Source organism: Delphinus delphis, chromosome 6 (assembly GCF_949987515.2).
Source record: "Delphinus delphis chromosome 6, mDelDel1.2, whole genome shotgun sequence".
Classification (NCBI taxonomy): domain Eukaryota; kingdom Metazoa; phylum Chordata; class Mammalia; order Artiodactyla; family Delphinidae; genus Delphinus; species Delphinus delphis.
In genome coordinates, this window is record NC_082688.1 from 93087138 (window position 1) to 93101020 (window position 13883).

Consider the following 13883-nt stretch of genomic DNA (forward strand, 5'->3'; position numbering starts at 1 on the left):
CCATGATCGCTGACTGAGGCTCAATATTGTTAAAATTTCTACATTACCCGAGTTGATCTAAGGAGTTAACGCAACCCCAGTCAAAATCGAAGCAGGGTTTTTCGTAGAAGGACTGGTAAGCTGATTTTAAATTTATATGGAAATGCAAAGGCTAGACAACACAATTCTGAAAAGGAAGTACAATTGGAAGTCTCACTATCTGACTTCAGGAATTACTACACAGCAAGTCATGAATACAGAGTGGTTCTAGGGTCAATGGTGAATAAGCCAAAACAGACCAGAATTGAGCCTGAAACAAAGTCACACAGATTCTCAATTACTTTTCAAACATGATGCCAATAATTCTGTGGAGAAAGGACAGTTTCTTTAACAAATGGCACTGGAACAACTGGCTATCCACACTCAAAACAATAAACCTCAGTTCTTAGCTCTTTCCAGTTAACAGGTAACTCAATATAGATAACAGATCTAAACGTAAAGGCTAAAACCATAATCTTTTCAGAAGAAAACACAGGAGAAAATCTTTATGACTATGGGCGAGGCAAAGTTTCTTATATAGGACACAAAAAGCCTAAACTACTAAAAATAATTGATATAACTGGACTTAAAACTAAAAATATATGCCCTTTGGGAGATACCATTTTTAAATATTTATTTACTTATTTAATTTTTGGCCACGTCGGGCCTTAGTTGCAATGTGCAGGATCTTTTGTTGCAGCATGCGGGCCTCTCTCTAGTGGTGGTGTGGGCTCCAGAGTGTGTGGGCTCTGCAGCTGTGGCACACGGGCTTAGCTGCCCTGCGGCATGTGGGATCTTACCTCCCTGACCAGGGATTGAACCTGTGTCCCCTGCATTGGAAGACGGATTCTTAACCACTGGACCACCAGGGAAGTCCCAAGGAGATATCATTAATAAAGTAAAAAGGTAAGCCACAGACTGAGAGAAAGTATTTGCAATACAAATATCTAACAAAGAACTTGAATCCAGAATACGTAAAGAACTCTTAGAACTCAAATATATGAAGACAAATAGCCCAATTTAAAAGTCAGCAGATTTGGGGCTTCCCTGGTGGCACAGTGGTTGAGAATCTGCCTGCCAATGCAGGGGACTCGGGTTTGAGCTCTGGTCCGGGAAGATCCCACATGCCGCGGAGCAACTGGGCCCATGAGCCACAGCTGCTGAGCCTGCACGTCTGGAGCTTGTGCTCCACAACAAGAGAGGCCGCGATAGTGAGAGGCCCGCGCACCGCGATGAAGAGTGGCCCCCACTTGCCACAACTAGAGAAAGCCCTCGCACAGAAATGAAGACCCAACACAGCCATAAATAAATTAATTAATTAATTTAAAAAAAAAAACCAGCCCCTGTTTCTACATCATAGCCCGCCAGGCCTTTCAACTAAGAGTCTGGTAGGTAGTTAGTTAATCTGGTAAGTTAGTTAGTTTCAACTAAGAGTCAGGGTAAGTCCTGAGCATCTCTTTAGGGAAAAAAAAAAAAAGTCAGCAGATTTGAACAAAAACGTAAAATAATAAATACAAATAGCTACTAAATACAGGAAAAGATACTCAACTAGAATGTCCATGATCCAGCACAACTCCCACTAGAATAGCTAAAATTAAAAAGACTGACAACAGCAAGTGTTGGCAAGGATGTGAAATAACTGTGCTCGCACATTAGCAGTAGGGATGTAAAATGATACAGCCACTTTGGAAAACGGTTTGCCAGTTTCTTATGAAATTAAAGATACACTTACCACACAACCCCACAATTCTACTGTTAAGTAGTTACTCAAGAGAAATGAAAACACCTGTCTGCACCCAGATGTGCATACGAATGAATACAGCATTTTTTATTTTTTATTTTATTTATTTATTTTTTTTTGCGGTACGTGGGCCTCTCACTGCTGTGGCCTCTCCCGTTGCGGAGCACAGGCTCCGGAAGCGCAGGCTCAGCGGCCATGGCTCACGGGCCCAGCCGCTCCGCAGCACGTGGGATCTTCTCAGACCGAGGCACAAACCCTCGTCCCCTGCATCAGCAGGCGGACTCCCAACCACTGTGCCACCAGGGAAGCCCTATATCTTTTTTATAGTGGTAAAATACACATAACATAAAATTTACTACTTTAACCATTTTAAAGGGTATGCAACCATCACCACTATCTAGTTCCAGAACATTTTCATCAGCTCCAAAGGAAAGCCCGTACATATTAAGCAGTCGCTCCCATTCTCCCCTGCTCCAACCCCTGGCAACCACTAATCTGCTTTCTGACTCTGTAGATTTGCCTATTCTGGATATTTTGTATGAATGGAATCATGCAACACGTGCACTTTTACGTCTGACTATTTTTACTTAGCATAATGTTTTCAAGGGTCATCCATGTTGCAGCACGCGTCAGTACCTCATTCCTTTTCCAGCTAAGTAATATTCCATTGTCTAGAGGGACCACATTTATTTATTCATTCATCCACTAATAGGCATTTGGGTTGGTTCCCAAATTGTGAACAGTGCTGCTATGAACAGTGGTAAACAAGTTTTTGTCTGAATATCTATTTTCAATTCTTTTGGGTATTTACCCAGGAGTAGAATTGCTGGGTCATATGACAGTTCTATATTTAACTTTTGGAGGAATCTCTGTTTTCCAAAGTTGCTCTACCATTTTACATTCTCAAAGCAATGTATGAAATTTATAATTTCTCCATATGCTCACCAACATTTATTATTTCCCTTTTTTTTGATAAAAACCATTCTGGTGAGACGGAAGTGGTATCTCACTGAGGTTTGGATTTGCACTTCCCTAGTGACTAATGACGCTGAGCATCTTTTCATGTGCTTATTTGTCATTTGTCTACCTTCTTTGGAGATATAATACGTTCGCTCATGTTTCAACTGGTTGTTTTTCCTTTTGTGTTGAGTTGTAGCTCACAGCACTTTTATTCACAACAACCTCGAACAGGAAGCAATCCAAACATCCACCAACAGGTGAATTAACTAATAAACCATGGTACACCCACGTGTACCAAATTTCAAAAACAAGCCAAGGGAAAGAAGCTAGACACAGAGTCTACAATACATGCTTCCATTTTGAAACTCTTGAAGAAACAAATCTCATAATAGTCTAATTTCGGCAGATCAGTGATTGCTTGGGTGGAGGGCTGATTGCAAAGAGGCAACAGGAAATTTGGGGAGGGCTCACAAGCTAAACAATCTCTGTTGCAACTGCTCAACTCCGGCTGACAGTGGCCAGGGATGGTGTGGGTGCATGAATGTGTGAGGTGCACTTGACCTGCAGGCCAGAGTTCACCCACTCCTGGCGGTTGCATAACTGTGTACCTTTGTCAAAACTCACTGAACAGGGTACTTAAAACAGTACCTTTTACTGTACGTAAATTATGCCTCAATAATACTGGTTAACGAAACATTGTTTCTATAGGCAAACACCCCAAGTCTAATGGACATCCAGAGTGAGGCCCACAGCCCTGCCTCTGTCCTCCTGTCTGCCCTCCAGAGTGCAGCCCACAAGGGCAGGCTGTGCTTAGCCCAGCCTTGGGTGGCCTATTAAAACCAGAGCTTCTGATTCAGGGGGTCTGGGGTAGAGGTGAAAACCTGCACTTGTGGCAAGTTCGGGGGATGTGATGCCGCTGGCATAGGAACCACTCCTGCAGATGGGTTCTCTCTCTCATTCACGTAGCGTTCAGTGGATATGGAATTAAGGCAGTGTTGCAGATAACACGCAGGTCCTCACTAGAGAATGGGGCCTATATATAGGAAATGCCAGGCTAACATCAGGAGGGAAATGCTCACATTCTGGCTGTGAGGACACAGCCCCACTTTCAGCCTCTGTTTCTGGCCAGGCCCATCAGGCCAGTGGACCTGGCCCCCCTTCGCCCTTCTCCTGCCCCGCACAGGTGTCCTCTCAGTCAGGAGGGCATCCACCCCTTGCCCAGGAGCCTAGCAAACTCAGCTCTCCAGGCCTTCTGTGCTCACCACCCAAGAGCGCTCCATCGCCCCTGGGCACCCACTGCGGTACTCAGAGGCTCTGCTGTCACAAACTTCCATAACCATTCTCTGAGGCCCTGGCTCCTCTCCCCTGTCTGCATACCTCAGGGCCAAGCAGAGGGGCAGTGCACACTAGAGCCAATGAAAGTTTGCTTGCGGGGGAACAGCTGGCCTCCCATCTGTCCCTATCAGACGACTTGGGCAAGGGCCCCACCCCACTTTCTTCATCACTCTTCCCCTCTACCCCGTCCTTCCCTTCAGGACAGAAACCTGAAACATAAGCCTTCTCTCAAATCCTTATGCCCATCAGCTCCTCCCCATTTGTCAGCGCCCCGTTCACAGCAAAATTCTCGAAAAAGTTACCGACGCTTGCTGTCCTGAGCTCTCCTTCTCCCCCCTTTCCTGGCCCACCGCTCCCCTATACATCTCATCGGGACACTGATGACCTCCATGTTGCTAAGGTCAATTCTCCAAGGATAATTCTCAGTCCTGGCCTAACTGGACTCCTTGGCCAGGCAGCCACTCCTCCCCATGCATGATCTGCCCATGGCCCTGGATGCCCCTGACACCTCTGGCTTTCTCCTGCCCTGATAGCACTCCTTCTTGGTCCCTTGACTTTGGACCTCTCCTCTCCTCCATCCATCCAACTCTCCTGCCATCTTGTGCTGACTTAGCTTTAAAAATCACACCTGTGTGCCGGCAGTAGCCAGGTTGATTGCCGGGCCCAGGCCACTCCCCCAAACTCCAGCCTCACTTGCCTGAAAAGCCCCTCACCACCAGCACATGGACAGCAACGGAGCTCACAGGTACTATCTGGAGAGCCAGCAACCCTCCCGAATTCCCCACAACTGCTCTGCCCACAGACAGTCCATCTCAGGATGATGCCCACTCCACCCTTCAGGTTGCCTGAGCCAAGAATCTCGAGGTCACCTTGCACTCCTCTATTGCTCCAATCATCCTGTTGGCTCCATCTTCACAACATACCAGAATCTAGCCACACCCACCACCTGCATGGGGCTGCTCCTGCGCTCCAGCCTCACCCGCCCCCTGGTCTTGCTACAGTGTGCTGGGATGTCCCCCTGGGTCACTCCTCACCTCCTCCATCAGCCCACCAAGCCACCTAATTTCAAATCTCAAACTCCCCCAAACTGCTGTCTCCCTTGAGCACCTGGACCCCACAATAGCACTATGGCCCCGATGCATGACATTCTGACTTATTTCTTCTCCTTAGCCTTCCATCACCCGCTACTTGACCATAAGTGCCAAGTTGGCAGAGCCTTCTGTCTCTTGGTTTCTTGCTGCAACTGGAGCTCAATAAACATTTGCTGGGGGAAATGGTGAGACTCCATGAAGTGGACAAATCTGCGAGTTGAAAGGGGGCTTAAAGGTATCTAATTCCTTCACCTCAAGAAAGATGAATGATGGGACCTCACCTACAAAGGACACAGACCTCCTGTGTGCCCTGAATGCCCAGACAGCACAGCTCTACTTGGGCAGGATCCCTAAGGCCTCTGGGAAGCACTAAGATGCAAGGAACACGTCTGATCTCAATGGGAAAATGGGCTGTGTATTTACAGCCCGTTCTGATGGCAGGCGGCTCACGGCCACACAGACAAGACCCCAGGCTCAGAGCAGAGCCACCCTGCTGCAGGCCTGGCTGTGCCCTCCCACAGCCACGGAAAATACTAGTAAACAACAACAACAAACAAAACTCCCTAACACACGGTGAGAACAAAGTGGGGTCCAGCTGAGGCCCTTATTCAGGGCAGGCCCCCAGGAACGTAGTGTCCTTGCAAACAAAATCAAAACACGCATCAGAGCCAAACAACACCCAAACGCTAGATCAAAGCAGATTACATTCTGGTGCTTAAGCAACTCAAATTTCTTGCAATAGGACAGGAAAATAGAAAAAAAAAAACTTAGGATCCCAGAAAACTTGTACTTTTTTACTTTGTGGATATAGGATTTTTATGCTTTTTTGTTGGTATAAGATTAAAGTGACTTAACATACCCTCTACTAAAAGAAAAAACAGCAACTGCTAAAAATGTGTGGGACAGCCCCACAGTGGCAGGTCATCCAACTAGCAGTGGAAATCCACCCACGAAGGCCCTGGACCGTCTTTGCTTTTGTTTCTGGGCCAAGTGCCATGGAAGGGAAGGTGGTTCTCCATTTAAAACAGGACTGTGGTGGGTCTGAGCTGAGGGCTTTCCCCATCCCACGGCCCAGGACCAGGATGGTCCCTCAGCTTACTGCCCCCATTGAGAGATGATGTTGCTGTTTAATTTTCAGGGTTTGGGTCTTGTCTCCGCTATTGCCGAGGTCAGGGTATCAATGTCTCTTTTTCATGGCCCACAGATCACATACTCAGAGCATCAGTGACTATCGATTCATTGAATGCCTCATTTAAGCCACATCATCCGTTATTAAGTTGTGTAGGAACATGAATTCCTACAAGTCAAATCCATTTAGAATTTAGATTTAGAAATTTAATATTTAAAATAGGCTATTCTATTCCCTAATGGAGACCCCTTCTTAAAAATACATTTTATCATTACAAAAATAATCCCACTGTAAAAGAAACAAACCACACAGAAGTACATGGGGTTGAAAGGACAGGTTCCCCTTGCTCCTCCCGCCCTCCCCCTTCTCAACCCTCCCTCAACACACAAGCACACACACTCACATGCACACACACATCCTTCCCTCCCACCCCTGTTGCTAGCTGGACAGTCACTCTTGCTTGGAGCTATGTCCTTAGAGCCTGCAGCAGTGCCTGTCCCACTCATCCACAGTGGCACTCCATCATCATCTATTCAATACACAGCGTCTGTCCTTCCAGATGCTTCTACACCTTATTACCTACACATGCATAAAAGGAGTCATTCCATACAGTCTACACTAAGGAGCAGTGTTTTCACTTAATACACAGGCACTTCTTTTAAAGTAACCCTCAACTATTTCATGAAGTGAAGGATCCTATGGCATTCTGGGGTGGGGGGGAATGGGATTCTTAGATTATTAACTTGTTTACGGTAAAGAATTTCAAAAATACACAGAAGTGGCCTGAACAGAATAACGAACTCTCAGGTATGGTCACCCAGAGCCAACAACCATCTAACCATGGACAATCCTGCCCCTCCACCACCCCACCCCACCCCAACCCGTGCTGAGATCTGAAACAGATCTCAAATGCTGTATCATTTCCTCTGAAAATAACTCCAGTATCTATCACTAAAGGCTAAAGATTGCTTCAACGTAACCTCAATGCTGTTTCTAAGGAATATAATTATCCTTTAAAATCATCATTCACTCAACAAATGTCCAACTGTCTCATAAATACCATAATTTTTGAAAGGAGTGATTCTTGGGTCAAGAATCACTTTCACGCAGTCTCTACTTTCATAGACAGCATCTTGAGACTATCACAGCAAATAAGGGACCATGTCCCAGTGGAGGATCACAAGGCACACTGGAAGGCAGTTATGGGGGAACGACACCTGGGCTGCTGTGATGCCTGGCCCAGGTACTACCCTGCCAGGTAAACGTTCATGCACTCGGAAAGGGTCAGGCAGCTGGAAAGTGAGCCACTCCAAGGAATTGGGATGAGCCAATTTGCCTATCCCAAAGGTCACCTTAGTTGACATACCGAAAAACGCCATCCCAGCTCCAGGCGAGGCCCACTTACACACTGTCTCCACTTGACTGAATCAACAGTTATTTCCTCTTAATAAATCTCCACTTCCCCACATCACCTCTTGACAGCAGGCAGGCTGAAATGGCCATGAGTTGTGCTGAGTGAGTCTCCAGTGCAGAGGAGCCTGCCCAACCGGCCTGCTCTCGGGTGACGCCCCGCGACATCCTCAAGTGGCCACGGGCCCTAGTGGCACGGGTGGAGCTGGGGAGGCTGCACCTGCCAAGCCCCAGGAAGGACGGTAGTCTTTCTTCCAGCAACCACCCTCAACAGTCAACTGATGGCAAGTTCATTTGTATATTTTTACATGGCCAGCTTCACCCCACAGCACCCTGCAGGCCTGGACAGTTACCTGGCCACTGCTATCACTCTCAGAAGAGCCTGGGGATGGGGGACTGGGGGCACTGGGAAGCACCACCTGCCACATCACCTTCCCAGGAGTTCTTTTGATCAAACAAATTCTTAGCATGAGGGGAAGGTTGCTGTTAATTATGGAACAATCAGAAAGCCAATTCATTTACACAGCAGCAGGGGCCTAACCCAGGGACACTGGGGACTCCTGCTGGTGGGGAGGGAACATGGGTCCAAACTGCCAACCCAAGAGCTCTGGCCCCAGGCTCATCAGACAGAACAAGGGGTTAGGAAGAGGATCCTGGCCACCATCCCGGCCGAACCCCCCCTCCCCCCACCAGAAATGGAACCCAGAGGGAGGGGAGGGAAGCCTGGGCCTGTCCATGCTCGGTGTGGGAGAGGCAGGCTCCCTCTAGAAGCACAGAGGACCAGCAAGAAAACCATTGATCTCTGCAACACATTATTGATTTTGCTATGTGCTGGCACCAGTGGATGGTCCTCCCCCCTCACTCAGAGCCAGCCATTAGTGTGCACTCCCAAGCACTGGCCTAGACATCCCTGCCTGGTGTGGGGAAGGCACTTGAGATGAAACCCGCCTCGGCTGACCCACAGGGAACAGACCACGAGTGAATCATTAAGGAGTCATTAAGGTCATCTCCCTGCCCCCAGACCCACTGGACAGCTGTGTGGTGTGGCGTTGCCCCCTACTCCTGAGCCGGGGTGGATGCACCATCTGCCGGGACCCTGAGCAAGCCTGCCAGAGCACCCCGGTTACCAGTGGAGGGTCTCTGAAAGGTTGTATTTTCCAACAATCAAAGGGAGTCAGTTCCCATGTCAGCTCAGGGTCCTGTAACATGGTGAAAGAGTGGAACTGGGCAGGGCTGCCTCTCAGTGCCAGCAATTAGTTTTTATTTCTTTATTTGGTTTACCTGCTGGTTGTATTACAAACACTTTTTTCTTCAATCTGAAGGTCCAGCCTCTTGGGGGGGACAGTCCTTGTCCACAGAAATACCCCAGCGTGTCCCTCACCATCCCCTCATTCTTGTAGGTTTTATCCCTGGTGCCTGGAGTACTCAGAGCAGGCCTGCTTTATTTTTCTTTATTCTTGCAGACGTTATGCACAGACACCAACGGTTCAAGTGACAATCGGGGCATTATCTCTACCAGAATCCTGGCCTCAGCACTGGCCGAGGCAGTCTGTTTCTGGGACACAGTAAACATTCCCAAATAACGGCCCTCAGGCAGCCAGAAGGCAGGCCGCAGGCCTGGGGCAGATATGAGGTGACAGGTCACTGATGTCACTTTACCCCTTGGAAAGGAAACTTCCGCTCAGTGGCGCCTAGTGGATTTGAATAGACTCAGAACAGGGGAGCCAGGCACTTGGCCACAGTCACCAAGTCCTAGATGTGCTTAACATAAAGGGAGGTTTTCAAATCAAAAGCAGAACAACTTCGCATGGCAAACGCTCCAGAAAGCAGGTCCCTGCCCTTGACAATGAGGCCTAGGCCTCATTTTCGGTGAACTGCTCACCTCCAGACTCCCATGCACCCCACCTCCAATACTAAATCAAATAAACGAAGAGGATCACCACGACCCAACTCTCTTTTCCATGTTTGTATTGGCAAAACCCCAGTGGATTCAGCCTCCTGCAGCTCACCAAGCGGCTGCAACAGGTGCAGCCCTGAGCTAAGGCTGCTGATTCTCCTTGGCTGTTCTAGAATCACGCAGCCAAAACCCTAAAGGAAGCCGAGGCCTGCAGCATTCATCACCAGGGACCCGACCTGCCCCACCTGTCTGAGTGCGCGGCTCCAGGTCCAGCGCCCAGGATCCGCGGCCTCGGAGACAGAAATAGAAGCCGCGGGGCCTGGCCAGGCCCGAATGGCCAGAGTGGGGCGGGGGCCGGGAGGACAGGATCGGCGGGCCTGGCCGAACGCACCGCCCCCGCCCCTGGGCAGGGTTGGCCACGCGCCCCGAGCCCCCAGCGCCGCCCCAAAGCCGCCGAGCCACCTGCGCGCCGGGGCAGGGAAGGAGCCGAGCAGGGGAGGGGTCCTGGGGGTCCAGGGTGGAGACTCCGGGAGGGGTCCGGGGAGGAGTCAGGGACCTCCGGGAACGGGACTCCGTGAGGGTCCGGGGGTCCGGGGAGGAGTCACGGGGCTTCGGGTCGGGGGCTCCGGGAGGGCTCTGGGGACCGGCCCGGGGAGGGTCTCGCCGCCCCCACGCACCTGCCCGGCCCGCGCCCTCCCTCTGCCCAACGGCCCTTACCTGGCGCGGTGCGTCCTGGCCGCGCGGACCAGAGGTGCCCGGCCCAGAGAGCGCGGGCGTAGGAATGATGGCGGCGGCGGCGGCGGCGGCGGCGGCGGCGGCGGCGGAGGCGGCCGGCTCTCAGGCCCGGCGCGGAGGGGCGACGCGGCCAGGCTGCGCGGGGATGCTGCGGCGCGCGAGGGCGCGGAGGCCGGCGCGGGAGGGAGGGCATGGGGTGGTGCGCAGGCCCCTCCTCTGCTCCCCTCCTCCCCTTCCCGCCTCCTCTCTCGTCCCTCCCCCTCTCCCCTGCCTCCTCCTACTCCCCGCCCGGCTCTCCGCCCTCTTCCTCTCTCCCCTAGCCTCTCCGTCCCTCCCCTTTTCCCTCCCCTTTCTTCACCTTCCTCTACTCCTCCCTGCCCCCCTCCCCCGCTGGCCCGTACCACCTCCCAGCTACACACTTTACCTCTGTCCTCTTCCCTCCCCATCTCCCACCTTCGTCTCCTATCCCCCAGGCTCCCAGAGGCTAACCCCTGCCCTGGCCAGTTCTCTGCTGGGTCCAACACAGGTTATGGTGAAGTGCCCAGTTACCCCCTCCTCACCACCTGCTAATGGAGCAGCTTGCCCCATCTGGGAGCCTGACCTGACCCCACCCTTTCCAGGCCCCGCCAAATCTCCAAGGTTTCTCCCGCAGGGCCTGGTGCAGCTGTGTTGGGGACCTGCACACTGTGTGGACAAAGCATGTGGGCTCCCAGGACACTTGCTCCTTTGCTTCCAAGCAAATCTGATTTGTATAAGAATACTCCAAACCAAACCTCCTGCTATTTTTCCAGGGCGAAGCAGGCTGGTACCAATCTAGGATTTGCTGCAGCCCTTCTGTTTGCCCCCATGCCAACTGTTTGTTTTGTGTTCAACATTTGCTATACCCCTGGTGACACACATTTATACTAACCCACAGGTTTGAGGACCTAGGTACCCTCCGAAGACTTCTCCAAACCTTTCTGCCCTGGAGAAAGAAGTGACAGGTCTGGAAGGTGGCTGGCCTGGCCAGTAGGCCTGCTGAGGGATGCTGTCCAGAGAAGGGGGTACAGTTCCCAATGAATGAGCCAGGATTTCCCCATGAGTAGGAGTCAGGGAGCTCTGTCACGAGGCCTGGCCATAGATCTCCAGGCTGCAGGCAGACTCCCAGGGCACCTGAGGCCGCTTTCCTGATACCTACAAGCCACTGAGAGCCAGGGTGAGAGTTTTAAAATGAAGCCATTCCTAAATGATCAGTAGTAGGCCCGAGAGCCTCACTCCCTTCAGGGGCCAGTTGCCTTTCCATGCTGACATTCCAAGAGGCAGGCCTTAGGGCCAGTACACTGATGCAGGGCCAGCAAAACTAAGATGGTGAAGCTAGTGCCAAGGGTGCAGGTAGGGGTTGCCAGGAGCTCACCCCCTTACCCTCTGTAGGTAGAGATCATGACCTGGAATCTGGAATCTGATAGACTCCGGTTTGAGTCCTGGCTCTGATGCTTCCAGGGTGACCCTGTGAGCCCTGTCCCACCCTTCCCAAGGTGAGGATCTCTCCAAGGGTTGCTGAGCATGGAGGAGAGAATCTTGGGTAAAGCCCCCAGGACCATGTGGCCCACATTCATCGTTGGCTACTCTTATGAGAAAGACATGGGGGAGATGTCCCTTCCAAGCTGTCTTCCAGTGGGAGAAGTCTGTGAATCTGTGTTCACCATCTAATTTGGAGTAAAACTTGATGGGAAGAGATTAGGGCAGGGCTGTTTTAACAGCATCCTAGGCCCCAAGAAGGGACCCGTTCTTTGGATCGGTAAAAGCCAGTATTGCAGAGCTGGGGCGGGGTGGGGGTACTCTCCTGTGCTCTTCACTAGTGTGACTCATCCAGAACACGGTGCCCTTGCTTGGGGTCTAAGGACAGCCACCAGCAGGCTGTAGGAGTTGTTGGTAATACGGATGGAATTAGTTGACACATGGGGAGCCTTCAGTCTGGAAGATCCATGTGTGGAGCACAAGATGGTGGAATCCAAATATTTGCAAAGCTGTCCGGGAAGAAGGATTACCCTGCGGGGTTATGAAGGGCAGAACGAGGACAGATGGGTGGAAATTAGATTAGAGAGTCGATTTCCTCCCACTTGTGAGTGCTTCCTGGCAGATCTGCCTGCCAGAGGAGCATGTCCTGCAGGGCCAGCGTCTAGACAGGTTCTGGGACCACCACGGTAAACTGCTGGAGGGGACCTGCAGAAGGGCTGACCCCTGGAACCTCTCCCAGCTGTTAGGCCATGCCACGCTGTCTTTAATAAGGCAACTGCACCCCTGCCTGCTCCCTCTGCAGACAAAGCAAAGGTTGGCCAGGCAAAGAAGAGACTGAGCACGCCTGACACGGAGCCCATGCTTCCGGCTTCAGCACCTTCGACAATCAAAATAAACCTCTCTTGACCTGTTTCCTCATTTGGATAAAGGAGATAGGGGTGGATTCAATGAGATGACAGCACTTTCCCACCACCCAGCACCTGGGAGGGACTCATCCGGATCACACAAACTGACCCAGTTTGTCTTTTCGTTCTTGTTGATGTTTTACATTCTATTATGGGACATTTTAAACTCCTTCAGAAGAATAACCAAAGGAACCCTGTGGACAGGGATGGTAATCTTGTGTCACTTTTGACCCACTCCCTGCCCCCCTCCAATACTAAACTGAAACACATCAAAGACATCCTCTCCACCAATTTGTCTTCCAGCTTCCCCAGAAATGCCAAATGTTTGGATACTTAGGTCATGTTCTGTGAAGTCTCTCTACATTTCCTGTCAGAACCTTGATGCATCTCTGTGTGGATGAGCACAGTGACTGCCTAGATGATATTTAAATCCCACATGAAAAGAAACTCTGTGTCAGTTTACAGGGCACCACTACACTGGGCTTCCACCATGGCCCAAGGGACATGAGGAGAAACACCCATTTCTCCACCTCTGCTCCTCCGTGGGCAGTGGAACTTGTGTGTGGTTGGTTGGGAGCAGTTTTAAAGACCGCCAACACGGTGAGTATTTGAGCAAAGGAGGAAATGTTTTCTAGAAGAGCTGGCCCTATGCATTTCACCTGCAGCTAAGGGTACAGCCCCAGAGCCCAAGCCTGTGAACAAGGGCTTAGCACGTGGGCTGCCAAAGCAAAGGGCTGTGGCCCCGGGAGAAACGGGCCCTGGGGGCTGAGGTGATGTCTGGGTAACCTCTGCCCACTTGCTCCCAGGTCCAGGGAAATGTCTTTTGTTTTGTTTTTTTTAACACCAGAAGTTATTTACTTTTTCAGTTTTACCACCAAGGAGTAATCTCTCTTAAACATTTATGTCCTTTCATCCCCTCACATATCTGAACTATTTTTTTTTATTGAGGTGTAGTTGATTTACAATGTAGGGTTAATTTCTGCTGTACCGCAAAGTGATTCAGTTATATATATATATATATACATACGTTCCTTTTTATATTCTTTTCCATTATGGTTTATCACAGGATATTGAATATATTTCCCTGTGCTGTACAGTAGGACCCTGTTGCTTATCCATCCTATATATAAGAGCTTACATCTGCTAATCCCAACCTCCCACTCCA

The 13883-nt window shown here is 50.5% G+C and overlaps 1 protein-coding gene across 2 annotated transcripts in view; it reads right to left on the reverse strand.

Annotated features, from left to right (window-relative positions):
- SEMA4D (semaphorin 4D) overlaps window positions 1-10455 on the reverse strand; it is a 105262-nt gene extending 94807 nt beyond the window's left edge. For both annotated transcript variants that reach the window (XM_060015094.1, XM_060015093.1), the window contains exon 1: window positions 10299-10455. The gene's annotated coding sequence lies outside the window, so the exon portion shown is untranslated. The remainder of the gene's footprint in view (window positions 1-10298) is intronic.
- Between the last annotated feature and the right edge of the window lie 3428 nt (window positions 10456-13883).